Here is a 14,742-nt window from a genome sequence, read left to right as displayed (position 1 = left end):
CGGCAAAAGCAGCAACCGCCAGGACCAGTCACCCCCCTCACAGCCCGGACTCTCTGGGGACGATCCCATTGACAGCTCGGGTGCAGAGGACGATGCTGGCCCAAGCAGACTCCCAGGGCCATCAGGCTCCCAGGACAACCAGGAGTGCAGTTGTTAGGCGAGGTCGGGAAGGACGCCCACCCCATCCTGGGGCCGAGACCCTGGAAGCCATCGCCAGAGTCCATGCCTCCTATGAGCGGTCGCAGGCACAGTCCGATCGGGCTCACCAAGACTCGCAAGAGAGCAGCCAGCTGTTGCGGTCCATTGACACTCGCATTGGCCAAATTGTGGACCTCATGGGCCAGCAAACTCCTCTGTGGAGGGATTGGTTATCCCGCGCCACACCACCACCCCCTCACCCAAGTGCCCAGCGGGACAGGTCACCAACACCACCGCCACCCACACGTGAGGCCACGGACAGGGAGGCGGCCCCTGACCAACCTGCACCCACAGCTGTCTCTGCTCCGGCTCCAAGACGGAGGGGCCGTCCGCGGCTGGATCCAGCTGAGAGCAGTGGAAATGCCTCATCTACCCGCTCTAACAGGGGCCGCAACTGACTTCACCCATCCTTGAGCCTGCCAATCACCCTGCCAACTATCCTGTCCCACAATGCCAAGCATTGGCACACGTTTGTTGGACTAGGTGGACATCACACAATGTGGTGTCCCCACAGTGTTTTCATCTGCCATGACCTTCAACTCTCACTTCCCCCAACACCTACTTGTAAATATGCACCAACATCAATCCACAACCTGTTAATAAACACCACGTAAACACTCAATGCTGTGTGACCTCCATGTTTTAATCACATGATTGTCTAATAAATTGTCATTACCAGGTGCAGGGATCAATGTTTTGGAGAATCATGCCTCTGTGGGAGTGACCTAGGGATAATGAGAGAACAACAAGCACAGGTCAGGAAAGTGATTCACACCCATCACAACACACTGTACTGCAACATTCCACAAACCACACTCATCACCAATTAAGTGGATCACAGGACACACATCAGGGAGCTTTGCATATACACCATCTCCCACACACATTTGCAAACAGAACATACCAGAACAGGCAGCATAGACACACCACATCCACACTTCACCAGCAAACATACATCACGCATTGTCTAGCTGCACAAGAGGTAGTTACTCACATTCAAGGAAAATAGCGATCAATGAGCTGACGCCTCTGATCCACACCTTCTTCCTCACCACAATCCTCATCAGTGGACATGGGTGGGATGGGAAGCGGAGCAACCTGTTGGTCTTCAGGGTCCATGATCAGTTCAATGTTATTGCGCAAGGCCAGGTTGTGGAGCATGCAGCAGGCAACCACGATTTTGCATACTTTGCCTGGTGAGTATGGCAGGGCCCCTCTGGTTTTGTCCAGGCAGCAAAACCTAGACTTCAGCAGTCCAAAAGTACGTTCCACCACTCGATGTGTCCTCCCATGGGCATCATTATAACGCATTTCACCAGGGGTAGTTGGATTCCGTATGGGGCTCAGCAGCCACGCCCGGTTTGGGTACGCAGAGTTGCCTAGGAGGGGGGATGACAGACACAAATATCATTACCAGGATTGGTGGGAACACCATGCCACACATACAACACAATTGTCCTCACAGCATATTCACCTACAAGCCACGCACGTTCTGGACGCAGATTAGCCATCAGTTGGGGGACAATGCTGCTCTCCAGGATGTGTGAGTCATGTGCGGAGCCTGGAAATCTGGCAAACACATGGGAGATGATGTTGTCAGCCAAGCACACCACTTGCACGTTGATCGAATGGTAGTGCTTTCGATTGCGATATACAGGTTCACGTGCCTGGGGTGGAATGAGATCAATATGTGTGCCATCAATGGAACCCACTACGTGTGGTATCTGGGCCAGGGCATAGAAGTCACCTTTGACTGCTGCCAACTCTGCCGGACGTGGGAAATGGATGTAATCATCCTTGTAAAGCATCATGGCATTCAGAACATCCCGCAGTACCATGCTGAACATGGATTGTGACATCCCCCCGGCATGACCAACTGTGTACTGGAACGTGCCAGTTGCAAAAAAGTGAAGTGCCGCCATCACCTTTGCTGTGGGTGTAATAGCTCCTGGATATGTCCTGCATGGCTGCAGATGAGGTGACAATTGGGCTACAAGCTCCTGCAATCAACGACAATCAAGCCTGAATTTTTGGATCACCTCCTTGTCAACCATGTCCTTCAGCACAGTGTATGGTCGATGCACATTTGGAGCCCTCCTGTGTGGGAGTAGATGGTAGCAGATGTCAATTGACCGATAACGCATAGCTGTACCACACTATCACATCTTGACCAACACAATGCATGTCAAGTGAGGATGCCCAGCATTGTAGGTGGGGTCATGGGTGCATGAAGACAAGGAGGGTGTGTTCCATGTTCGTGTTGTGTGTGCACGTGTTGCAGACACTGATTATATGTGTGACGTGACCAATATATAAGGCAATACAGCTAACAACACACACAATGTTCACACACAAACAACATCAGGTGTGCAAACATGTCCAATGTAACGTGCACACATGTAGAAAGAACTGTCAACAACACATGACTGAGGGCACAAATGTGGACAAGCGTCCCCACAGACACACATGCACGTGCACACACAACACGAACATGGGACACACCCTCCTTGTCTTCATGCACCCATGACCCCACCTACAATGCTGGGCATCCTCACTTGACATGCATGGGCACACAACAGGCAACACACATAGGCATATACAGAATGCATGTATACCCCCATAATTGTTACTTGCACACACAAACCACACACTCACAACAGCTTCTGAATGTGGGTAGACACCCTTTATGTATTGTGTAGATGTGTACAAATGTAAACGTGTGTCCGCCAAACCAAGACGTCAACAAGTCGCCATGCACATCTGACTCAACTTGGGTGCACATCAATAGCCTTTGTTAACCACTGTCAAGGTCAATACTATGAACACACATGCAAAAAAATGGACATGAAAGACACACGTGGCCACGGGCCATTGACTTGACATTATGATTCTTGCAGCATTCTGGACATGTCCTAACACACATGTACAAGTATGAACATTACATGTGTGCGGAGACATGCAGTGTGTGTACATACGCCATGTGGGGATGCCTTCCACCAACACAGAAGTTGATCGTTGATCCTGCAATTGTGCATGACATATGCTGTATGGTCAAGGACCATCACGATCACACCCCGCAAAACGCTGGTGCGTACTACCGCGACAGTGCATCATTTGAAAATAATCACTCAGTGGGGTCGCTATGGGGGGGCACGCATTCCGCGGGGGCGTTGCAGGCTAACACATACTTTTGAATATGAAATTTTAAATGGCAGTTGATACCCCCCTTACAGTCACATTGTAGCACCCACCACAGACCGCCGGCCCTGGCCGGTCACCCACCGCCGGTACTGGCCGGTCACCCACCACCGGTCCTGGCCGCTCACCCACCGCCGGGTTCTGGCGGTGGGTGAGCGGCCTGTGCATATAGGTCACCATGGCATGGATGGCCCTGGCCACTCACCCACCGCCGGTCCTGGCCGGTCACCCACCGCCGGGTGCTGGGGGTGGGTGAGCGGCCTGTGCATTGAGGTCACCATGGCATGGATGGCCCTGGACGGTCACCCACCGCCGGGGCTGGCCCGTCACCCACCGCCAGCACCCGGCGGTGGGTGAGCGGCCAGGACCGGCGGTGGGTGAACGGCCATGACCGGCGGTGGGTGACCAGCCAGGACCGGCGGTGGGTGAGCGGCCAGGACCGGCTGTGGGTGAGCGGCCAGGACCGGCGGTGGGTGATCAGCCAGGCCCGGCGGTGGGTGAGCAGCCAGGACCAGCGGTGGGTGATCAGCCAGGACCGGCGGTGGGTGACCAGCCAGGACCGGCAGTGGGTGTGCGGCCAGGACCGGGGGTGGGTGATCAGCCAGGACCGGCGTTGGGTGAGCGGCCAGGCCCGGCGGTGGGTGAGCGGCTAGGACCGGTGGTGGGTGATCAGCCAGGCCTGGCGGTGGGTGAGCAGCTAGGACCGGCAGTGGGTGAGTAGCTAGGACCGGCGGTGGGTGATCAGCCAGGCCCGGCATTGGGTGAGCGGCTAGGACCGGCGGTGGGCGAGCGGCTAGGACCGGCGGTGGGTGAGCGGCCAGAACCCGGCAGTGGGTGAGTGACCAGGACCGGCGGTGGGTGAGCGGCTAGGACCGGCAGTGGGTGAGCGGCCAGGACCGGCGGACTAAGGTGGGTGCTGCAATGTGACTGTAAGGGGGGGTATCAACTGCCATTTCGAATTTAAATATAAAATGTATGTGTTAGCCTTCTCTGCCCCTGTGTTATGCATGCCCCGCCATAGCGGCGCCAGTGATTGGTTTTTTTTCAAATGATGCAGCGCGCACATGCGGTTACCGGTGTGTGACCGTGACGGTCCGTGCACATGTAGCCAATGGAAACAGGTAACGTGGGGCGCGTAAGCGCATTCAAAAATAGCGGAAGCCGTGCACTGCCACACCAGGGCCAGTCATTGGCTCTATTTGAATGAGGCATCCAGGGAAAACCAATTGCTGTAGACGTGTGCCACTGATATGAGCTCATGGCCCTATATATGTGTGAATTTCTGAAGCACACATTCACTGCTTCCAGGCACTGCTGCCTGCGACCATCACCTCGACCTGCTGCTGCTGAACTATCCAACAACTGCTGCCTGCGACCATCACCTCGACCTGCTGCTGCTGAACTATCCAACAACTGCTGCCTGCGACCATTACCTCGACCTGCTGCTGCTGAACTATCCAACAACTGCTGCCTGTGACCATCACCTCGACCTGCTGCTGCCGAGCTAACCAACAACCGCTGCTGTAGTGCCACAGTCCTGGACCTTGCCATGCAGAGAGTGCGAGAGATCTGGTCTCGTCCCTTCACCGCAGCGGAGCTGGATGTCCTTGTGGATGGTGTGCTCAGCCACTATGAACGGCTCTACGGTGCCCCCGGACAGGTGGTAAGTGCAGTGGGGAAGATGTTGGTGGGCATGAGGTGGTTACTGACTCCTGGCTTATGCAAGCTTGGCGGTGTGCTGTGGGTCCTTCACATGTGTTGTACTGAGCATGCCTGCATAAAGATACGTGTTTCTACAATGTTTTTGAATGTCAAACTGTCCACTGACGTTCCCCTCTTGTCTCCCATCATGGTAGGTCAAGCTGCACCTTCGCAAGACCGTGTGGAGGACCATAGCATTTGATGTACGGGCAGTGGGGGTGTGCAATAGACAACACACACACTGCCATAAGCGCTGGGACGACATATCCAGGCTCAGCAAGAATGTTGCGGAGATGACACTGGGGATGATTCCAAGATTAACCCGGCTTGCCCGATGCACCATGACCCCTCTAATTCACCGTATCATTGCTGTGACGCATCCTGACCTGTCCGGCCGGCTGAGAGGGGATCAACAGCAAACTAGCGGTAAGCAGACTGTATGTGTGTGTGACTTGTGAGTGCATGCATGTATCGCTGCTCAGACACAGTAGTAACATCTGTGGTGCTGCAATTGCATGCTGGTGCCATTAGCGGAGTGAGCGTTAGCATCCATGTCCGCCCGGTGGACATACCAGTTGCTTTGTAGTTGAGGGTTCCAGGACATGCCGTTGAGGTCTGTGGTCCCATGGCATGACATGTGTGGTGGTCTGCATTCACTTGCCCTGTTTGTATGATGCACAGGTTTCACAGGCACCCCCGGTTCTTTGACATGAGGATGTCTGGTAGGGGTGGGTTGTGTGCAGGATGGGTGCTACACGTTATTCGACTGTATGGAAAGTTGTGAATATGTAACCTTCAGTACGTGAGTGTGGCACTTAGGTAAACTTTTTTTCCATCTCTTTCAGCTTTGGCCGAGGGCACTGACCCAGAGACGACGGAGATGAGTGGTGGCTATGCATCCGGATCCGAGATCACACACACGCAGACTAACACTGAAGAGGGCAGCCCCGGAGAGGGGGACAGAACCGTCCCTGAGGACTCACATGTGGAGACACCATTGTCCTCATCTTCAGACAGTGTTGGTGAGTCAGCACTGTTGTCACAGACAGGGAGTGGGCAATCAACACCTTCAGTCAGTACACAGCACACAGGGCCCACACTGCCACCAACTGCAACAAGTACTGCTCGTGCTAGCCAGAGTAGGGGGAGCAGAGTTGCCTTCGGTACAGGCACCGCTGCCCCTGCCCCTGTGACACAAAGTGCAATTTGTGCTGAGGCTGTTGATCTGCTGCGACAGATGTGTGTAGGGCAGACCAACATGATCAATGCATTCCAAGACCACGATAGTAAGTTGGGGCAGGTGTTAGCATTCATGGAGGGGATGCATGGCGATGTTGCTGGTCTCCACAGAACAGTTCATTCATTAGCAAACACTGTGTCTTCAGCCATTGTACAGTCGCATGGACAGGGTGCTACTTCAGTTCGAGCAATACTAGGGGAATCTCACAAAAAGTGATGGACTGGCATCACACACCACCAGGTGTCATGCTTCATCATCTGCCAGTCCCCGCCCTCCAGAAACCCCGTTTGGTGGAGGACGGGCATGCACCTGACGACAGGGATGCACTTTCTAAAGTGAGTGGGGGCCCTAAGCGAATAGTGAGTTAAAAAGCCATCAAGAGTTCCCCAATATAACTTTATTTAGTGAGGGAACCATGTGGGGTTTAAAAACAGAAGTGCGGTGAATAAGAAAGCAATCATCCAGTCACCACTATGTGAGTATTAATAGGTAGGTCAACATGTTTCAGCCAAAATGTCCCTAGGGTACATGGCTTTCATCAGGACCGGGTTGGGGGCTCCAATCTTACCATACTGTATAGGTATTGCCACTCTGTGGATATGACCTATAGTTTCTATCCACTCAGGGGGTCCATTGACCCTTTAGGAGGGAGCGTCTTGCCCCAAGGGAGGCGAGGGTTCGGGGGTACCCCGTGATCACACTCGTGCGTGTTGGGTAGTTCCCCGTGAAATCACCTATGGTATACGTCTCTCTACTCCTCCCCGACGACCGTTACTTCTAGAAGTGGTCTCTATTTGTGATATATGATTTGACTGGAGGCTGACCAACTTCTAGAGCCCTACTGCCTCTTGTTCCCTCCTCAGGTCACTACCTGAGCTATTTGTGTTTTCCTGCTACTTCAGTTCCCCCATCCACACCACTTGATGTCTCGGGGGAGAGTGAACTGACAGACCAGGCATCATTTTCGGGGTATTGCACTAGAAGCAGCCACAGGCAGCAAGGCAGGGCACGGAGGGCACAGACACCATCCCCTAGGACAGGGAAATCTTTCACCGAAGACAACGTGAGCTACACTGGAGTTGACACACAGGATCCTCAAGGGGTGTTGGGGGAAAGGGATTCACATGTAACACAGGCATCCCCCTCAAAAGGTACTCACAAGGCAAGGGCACCTCCCAAGTCCAGGGACACTCCCAAGGACAAGGACACTACAAAGGAAAGGGCACCTCCCAAGAGCATGGACACTCCCCCCAAGGACAAGGACGCTTCAAAGGAAAGGCCACCTCCCAAGAGCAGGGACACTCCCAAGGACAAGGACACTACAAAGGAAAGGGCACCTCCCAAGAGCAGGGACACTCCCAAGGACAAGGACGCTTCAAAGGAAAGGGCACCTCCCAAGAGCAGGGACACTCCCAAGGACAAGGACACTACAAAGGAAAGGGCACCTCCCAAGAGCAGGGACCCTCCCAAGGAAAGGGCACCTCCCAAGAGCAGGGACACTCCCAAGGACAAGGACACTTCAAAGGACAGGTACACTACAATGGACAAGTCTGCTCCCAGGGACAGGGCACCGCCCAGGGATCAGGGACATTCCAGAGACAGGACACCTCCTACGGCCAAGGCACATCCCAGGGCCAAGGGTTCTCCCATGGACACAAGCTCCATCAAGGACAGGCATACATCACCCCTGGCTGCCCTGAGGCTGATGTTGTTGAAGGAACATGTGTCAGCGGTGGAGTCCCCACATACTTCTACTCCCATCCACACCCCACAGAAGCAGAGAAGGAGTACACTGTTGTTGCATCCCCCATTACACCTGATGCAGAGGGCAGAAGGCAGGCCCACAGCAAACGTCAAGCAGGGTCCAGCACGTCCTCAGAGAGCAGACCACCACAAGCACATGATCCACCTTTGATGTCTGATGAGGCCACACCACTTACCAGTCCAGTAATGTCCAGGGTGCCCCTACATTTCACAAAGAAACGGAGACACACACCAGTGAGACCTGACCAACCCAATGTCGCTCCAGTACAGCTGTCCCCAGCTCCCAGAGCCACCCTGCCTCCTGGCACATACAGCCCTGTGGCTCATCATTTCAGTGGTCCTAGTGGCTCAGCTGCAGTTCACTCTCATGTGCCAGATAGTGGCACTCTGTCTGTTGTTCACTGTCGTGCATCACGTAGTAGCCCTGTGTCAGTTGTGCCCTCTCCTGTTTCAGGTACTGGCACTGTGTGTGTCCGCCACTCTCATGTGTCAGATGCTGGCATGGTATTTGTAGGTCACTGTACAGGGACATGTCCTGGCATTGTGTCTGGGTCTATGGCTCATGTGTCAGTCACTAGAGCTGTGGCTGTGTCTCACACTCCTGTTTCTGGTGCTGGCAGTGTGTCGGGGTCAATGGCTCATGTGTCAGTCACTACATCTGTGGCTGTGTCTCACACTCCTCTTTCTGGTGCTGGCAGTGTGTCTGGGTCTATGGCTCATGTGTCAGTCACTAGAGCTGTGGCTGTGTCTCACACTCCTGTTTCTGGTGCTGGCAGTGTGTCTGGGTCTATGGCTCATGTGTCAGTCACTAGAGCTGTGGCTGTGTCTCACACTCCTGTTTCTGGTGCTGGCAGTGTGTCCGAGGCGACTAGTTCAAGCAGTCCACCAGATTCTGTGCTGTGAGGTGTAGCTCCCATCACTCACATGTCATTTGACTTGGTGTCTGGATTGTCCATTGTAACTACCCATACTTTATTAATGTCATTGGGACGGGGCGCTTGACCCACGTACTTGTGTTGCCTCTGATGTAGCTGCTCTGTTATGAACACTGCCCTAATTCTGTTCTGATACTGCATTGTGCCCTCTCATGTGCTGCCTCGGATGTACCTGCTCAGTGCCTTGCCGTGGACTGTTGATGCACTTTGCCCCTCTCATGTGCTGCCTCTGATGTACCTGCTCTGTGCCATGGACTGTTGATGCACTTTGCCCCTCTCATGTGCTGCCTCAGATGTACCTGCTCTGTGCCATGGACTGTTGATGCACTTAGCCCCTCTCACGTGCTGCCTCAGATGTCCCTGTTCTGTTATGAACACTGCCCTATTGCTGTTCTGATACTGCATTGTGCCCTCTCATGTGCTGCCTCAGATGTACCTGCTCTGTGCCATGGACTGTTGATGCACTTGGCCCCTTTCATGTGCTGCCTCAGATGTACCTGTTCAGTGCATTGCCATGGACTGTTGATGCACTTTGCCCCTCTCATGTGCTGCCTCTGATGTACCTGTTCTGTTATGAACACTGCCCTATTGCTGCTCGGATACTGCATTGCGCCCTCTCATGTGCTGCCTCAGATGTACCTGCTCTGTGCCATGGACTGTTGATGCACCTAGCCCCTCTCATGTGCTGCCTCAGATGTACCTGTTCTTTGCCATGGACTGTTGATGCACTTTACCCCTCTCACGTGCTGCCTCTGATGTACCTGCTCAGTGCCATGGACTGTTGATGCACCTAGCCCCTCTCATGTGCTGCCTCAGATGTACCTGTTCTTTGCCATGGACTGTTGATGCACTTTACCCCTCCCATGTGCTGCCTCTGATGTACCTGCTCTGTGCCATGGACTGTTGATGCACCTAACCCCTCTCATGTGCAGCCTCAGATGTACCTGTTCTTTGCCATGGACTGTTGATGCACTTTGCCCCTCTCACGTGCTGCCTCTGATGTACCTGTTCAGTGCCATGGACTGTTGATGCACTTAGCTCCTCTCATGTGCTGCCTCTGATGTACCTGCTCAGTGCCTTGCCATGGACTGTTGATGCACTTAGCCCCTCTCATGTGCTGCCTCAAATGTACCTGTTCTGTTATGAACACTGCCCTATTGCTGTTCTGATACTGCATTGTGCCCTCTCATGTGCTGCCTCAGATGTACCTGCTCTGTGCCATGGACTGTTGATGCACTTATCCCCTCTCATGTGCAGCCTCAGATGTACCTGTTCTTTGCCATGGACTGTTGATGCACTTTGCCCCTCTCATGTGCTGCCTCAGATGTACCTGCTCTGTGCCATGGACTGTTGATGCACCTAGCCCCTCTCATGTGCAGCCTCTGATGTACCTGCTCAGTGCCTTGCCATGGACTGTTGTTGCACTTTGCCCCTCTCATGTGCTGCCTCTGATGTACCTGTTCTGTTATGAACACTTCCCTATTGCTGTTCTGATACTGCATTGTGCCCTCTCATGTGCTGCCTCAGATGTACCTGCTCTGTGCCATGGACTGTTGATGCACTTATCCCCTCTCACGTGCTGCCTCAGATGTACCTGCTCAGTGCCTTGCCATGGACTGTTGATGCACTTATCCCCTCTCACGTGCTGCCTCAGATGTACCTGCTCAGTGCCTTGCCATGGACTGTTGATGCCTTTGCCCCTCTCATGTGCTGCCTCTGATGTACCTGCTCTGTGCCATGGACTGTTGATGCACTTGGCCCCTCTCATGTGCTGCCTCAGATGTACCTGCTCAGTGCCTTGCCATGGACTGTTGATGCACTTTGCCCCTCTCATGTGCTGCCTCTGATGTACCTGTTCTGTTATGAACACTGCCCTATTGCTGTTCTGATACTGCATTGTGCCCTCTCATGTGCTGCCTCAGATGTACCTGTTCTGTGCCATGGACTGTTGATGCACCTAGCCCTTCTCATGTGCTGCCTCTGATGTACCTGTTCTGTTATGAACACTGCCCTATTGCTGTTCTGATACTGCATTGTGCCCTCTCATGTGCTGCCTCAGATGTACCTGTTCTGTGCCATGGACTGTTGATGCACTTAGCTCCTCTCATGTGCTGCCTCAGATGTACCTGCTCAGTGCCATGTACTGTTGATGCACCCCTCTCATGTGCTGCCTCTGATGGATCTGCTCAGTGCCATGGATTGTTGATGCACCTAGCCACTCTCATGTGCTGCCTCCGATGTACCTGCTCTGTTGTACCCAGTGCCCATGCTCTTGGATACTCTAAGATTATACCCCTATTATGTTTAATAACAAAAGTAAATCATGTGTAGTGGTTTGTCGTTGTCATTCCTGGTTGTGTACTTGAATTGTGGATATATTGGTGCGATCGTAAATGCAGTTTCTGAAACATGACACTCCCCCTCCCAACGTCACAGCCCTGGCAGGTACTCCCCTTCCGACAGCAATTGGTGTGTTGGCGTACATGCATCGTCGTCGGCGATGGTCCATGACTTGCTGGTGGTGGAGAACGAAGAGTATCGGAAATGCGTGTAGCGCTGGGTCCATGACGGCGATCTGCTTGTGGTGGGTATCTCTGCAATGTGTTGTATCTTTGCTGTGGTGAATCCGCCGTGTTCAGGCAGGTTGTTTTTCCGCAGCGATTTGATGTGTGTTTTCCGCCATCGTGATTTAGAGGACGGTCGGAGACGTAATTTCGTACGGCGGTGTCTCTGGATTGGTCACGTCCACCGCGGGGTCGGATGTAGTTCCGCGGCGGTGCGTGCTCTTCCGCCGTGTACGGACATTTGACAGTGTTTCCCATCCTAATATGGCGGACGGAGTGACCGCGGCCGGCGGACAGGAAAAGGCATTTTCTGCCTTCTCCAGTCCGGCGGTCGTCCTTCCGTCCGCCATCGTAATCGACCCTTAAATTAGGAATAAACATTTCGAGACAAAGAGGTTTATGTGCATGGCTATATCTGATGGGACTAGGCCAACGTATTGTTGAAACATCTGAGATGGAAATGTTGCCCCTCTGCTGGATTGGCCATGTGTGCCCAAGACACCCCGGCACGAGTCCAACTGGTGCACAGTACAGAGCTGCTCCTTCCGTTTCCGCTTGTCTTGGATCCGGAAGTTATTGTTTGGTTATTTCTTAGCTGCCTTATTGATAGCTCCCTTTAAAGTGTTATGATCAGGATGATGACTATGGATCATGTTAATGTATGGCTGAAGACAAAAGTGACTTCGCTACTCTACTACAATGTCTCAGTCTTTTCCTTTGATTAAGATCCAATGAGGTATATGTACAATGAACTGGCGGAGCGCGGGTTAGCTCCAAAATTGCTAACGCCGTGCTCCCTCAGTTCAGAGATGCTGGGATGCGCCGTATTTACAATGATACCGAGCCCCCCAGTGTTTGCCCTAGTACTGTTGCTAAATTAAGCTGCCTAGCGCCAACGCAGGCACCCTTGCACCATATTGCAAGGGTGCCTGTGTTAAGGGAATGATTGTTAATGTGCAGGAAGGTGTCCCTTCCTGCACATAAACAATGCAGAATGGCAACTTGTAACTCCTATGTGTGCTGCTTTGTGCAGCACACATAGAAGTTGCAACACGTCATTTTTAAAATTATTGTTTATGTGCAGGAAGGGAAACCTTCCTGCACATAGACAATCATGCATGGCATTTTGCTGTTTCCAAACAGCAAAAAAAAAATCATCATTTCTCCTCGTTTTTCCATGTTAAGATCAGGTATTTTTTTTTCTTAATTTTGGCGCTGTCCCATATTTACGACACCTTGTAAATAGGGGGCAGCATTAAAATTAATGAGTGTTGCCGCGGAACACCCACTGCAACACCCATTGTCCACCCCTTTCATGCTAAGGGGTCTATTAGGATGGCGGGCGGAGGCCCGCCACCCTAGCGGTGCTGGGACCGGCTGCCAGTGGTGCGGCGTTCCTTAACCGCCAATTAGGATGCCACTGCCACAGTGGCATCCTGTATATATTACATTGTGGCTGGCGGTGCTGTAAGCAGCACCCGCCACAGTGCAATATGTGCATGTTGTGCATTGGCATGCACAACGTGACAGGCACCGTGCGGTGTCTGCCCCCTTGTGCATGCTAATTACCCCCCAAGTGCTGCCCCCCTCTGCCCTGTGGGCCCGCTATGGGACCCCTAAGAAAACTGCATGCCTTTCCATGGCAGAGTCATGGGCCTTTTCCTCCCGGTAGGCAATCGGGACGATTGCCTACCAGCGGAAAAGCGTCGGACGGTCTTTCCATCTGCCGCGGTACCCCCGCCATGCTAATGTGGCGGGGGTAAAAGGCCGTCTGGTGGGGTGATTTGGCGGGTGGATCGCCACCGCCGGTACGGCGATGGCGATCTACCTCCAATCCTAATAGACTCCTAAGTGTAGTGTGAAAGGAGGTTTATTTACAAGGCCACGTTAAGCCATATTAAGTGGCTTAACACTGCTTGAAAATAAGGCAATGGATGTAACGCCACCATAAAGTTTTAAAAAGTGACGTTCTGGTAGTGTTAAGTTCCTGTACACATGTACTATTGTGTGTGTAAATATGCGGAAAATGAAGCAATTTACATATTTGACAAAATGTAATCAAAATGAGGAAACGTTGGAGTTAATAACCACTCCAAAATTTCCCATTTTGTTTGAGATCGATGGTAGGGATTTAGTGTTGCAGGTTGTGAGCTGGTATTTTCTCATTTTTCCATAGGTCATTAGCATTAGTCCAGATTTGGGCCAAATAAATTGGCCCATGCTTATTTCATAAGACAATCTTAAATTAGCTCACCTCACCTTCAGGAAATCTCTGAAACTCTTCTTTCCTAAATCCTTTGTACATTCACTCCTCCCAATAGAAAACACCTTTCAGCAAAATGGTTAAAATTGCAGCATTAGTCTAACTAATAATTAACGTATTCATTCATCCACCACTTGCTAAATCAGTTGGAAAGGTAAACTTTATCTGAAAAAAATAAATGGTCTCTTACCTGTCACATGTAAGGAAGGTTAGGGTCTCCTACACCTTAGGTGGTGGACTGGTTGTAGTGGAGCCTCCCTACTGGCCCTTTCCACCCTCAGAAGTTGATAAATACATGACTGGACTGACGTGTATGGTGAAGTTTCCATGTGTATTTTTCAACAGTGCATACAAAATATACAAAACAGAGCTGACTGTATGCTAACATGGGTACTGTGCATGTACCTGTCCATGATGAAAGTACAGGGCCTTCAAGGCCACATTAACAGAGCAGAAAAGAAAAATGTCCCTTCTCTGATACTCTTCATGAACACAGCAGCTCAAGTCTAACTACATGTAGAGATTGCTTTGCAAAATGCTCTCCTAGAAGAAGGAAACACTAACATTAAGATTCTGTCCACTTCGTGTATTTTGGACAAAAAGGGTTGTTCGCTTTCCAGTGTAGAAAAAAATGGAGGCTAGCAAGAGCTGACCCCACCTCACTCCACAGAGTGCCATGTATAAGAGAAAGGGATGTAAGATACTACAATCCAGTCTAGGAAGGGGTTTCAGAGACACATCTGTTGCTGGAGAAACACTGAAATACAGAGATCTGACATCATGGATAATGGCACAAAAAAGTACCCATGCAAGCAAAACAGGACTAGGCATATTATTGAAGATGGATATAGCTATGCTGTTAGACAGCCACCAATAACC

The sequence above is a fragment of the Lissotriton helveticus genome, chromosome 9, assembly GCF_964261635.1.
Source record: "Lissotriton helveticus chromosome 9, aLisHel1.1, whole genome shotgun sequence".
Lineage (NCBI taxonomy): Eukaryota > Metazoa > Chordata > Amphibia > Caudata > Salamandridae > Lissotriton > Lissotriton helveticus.
Note: the sequence above shows the minus strand (reverse complement) of the source record.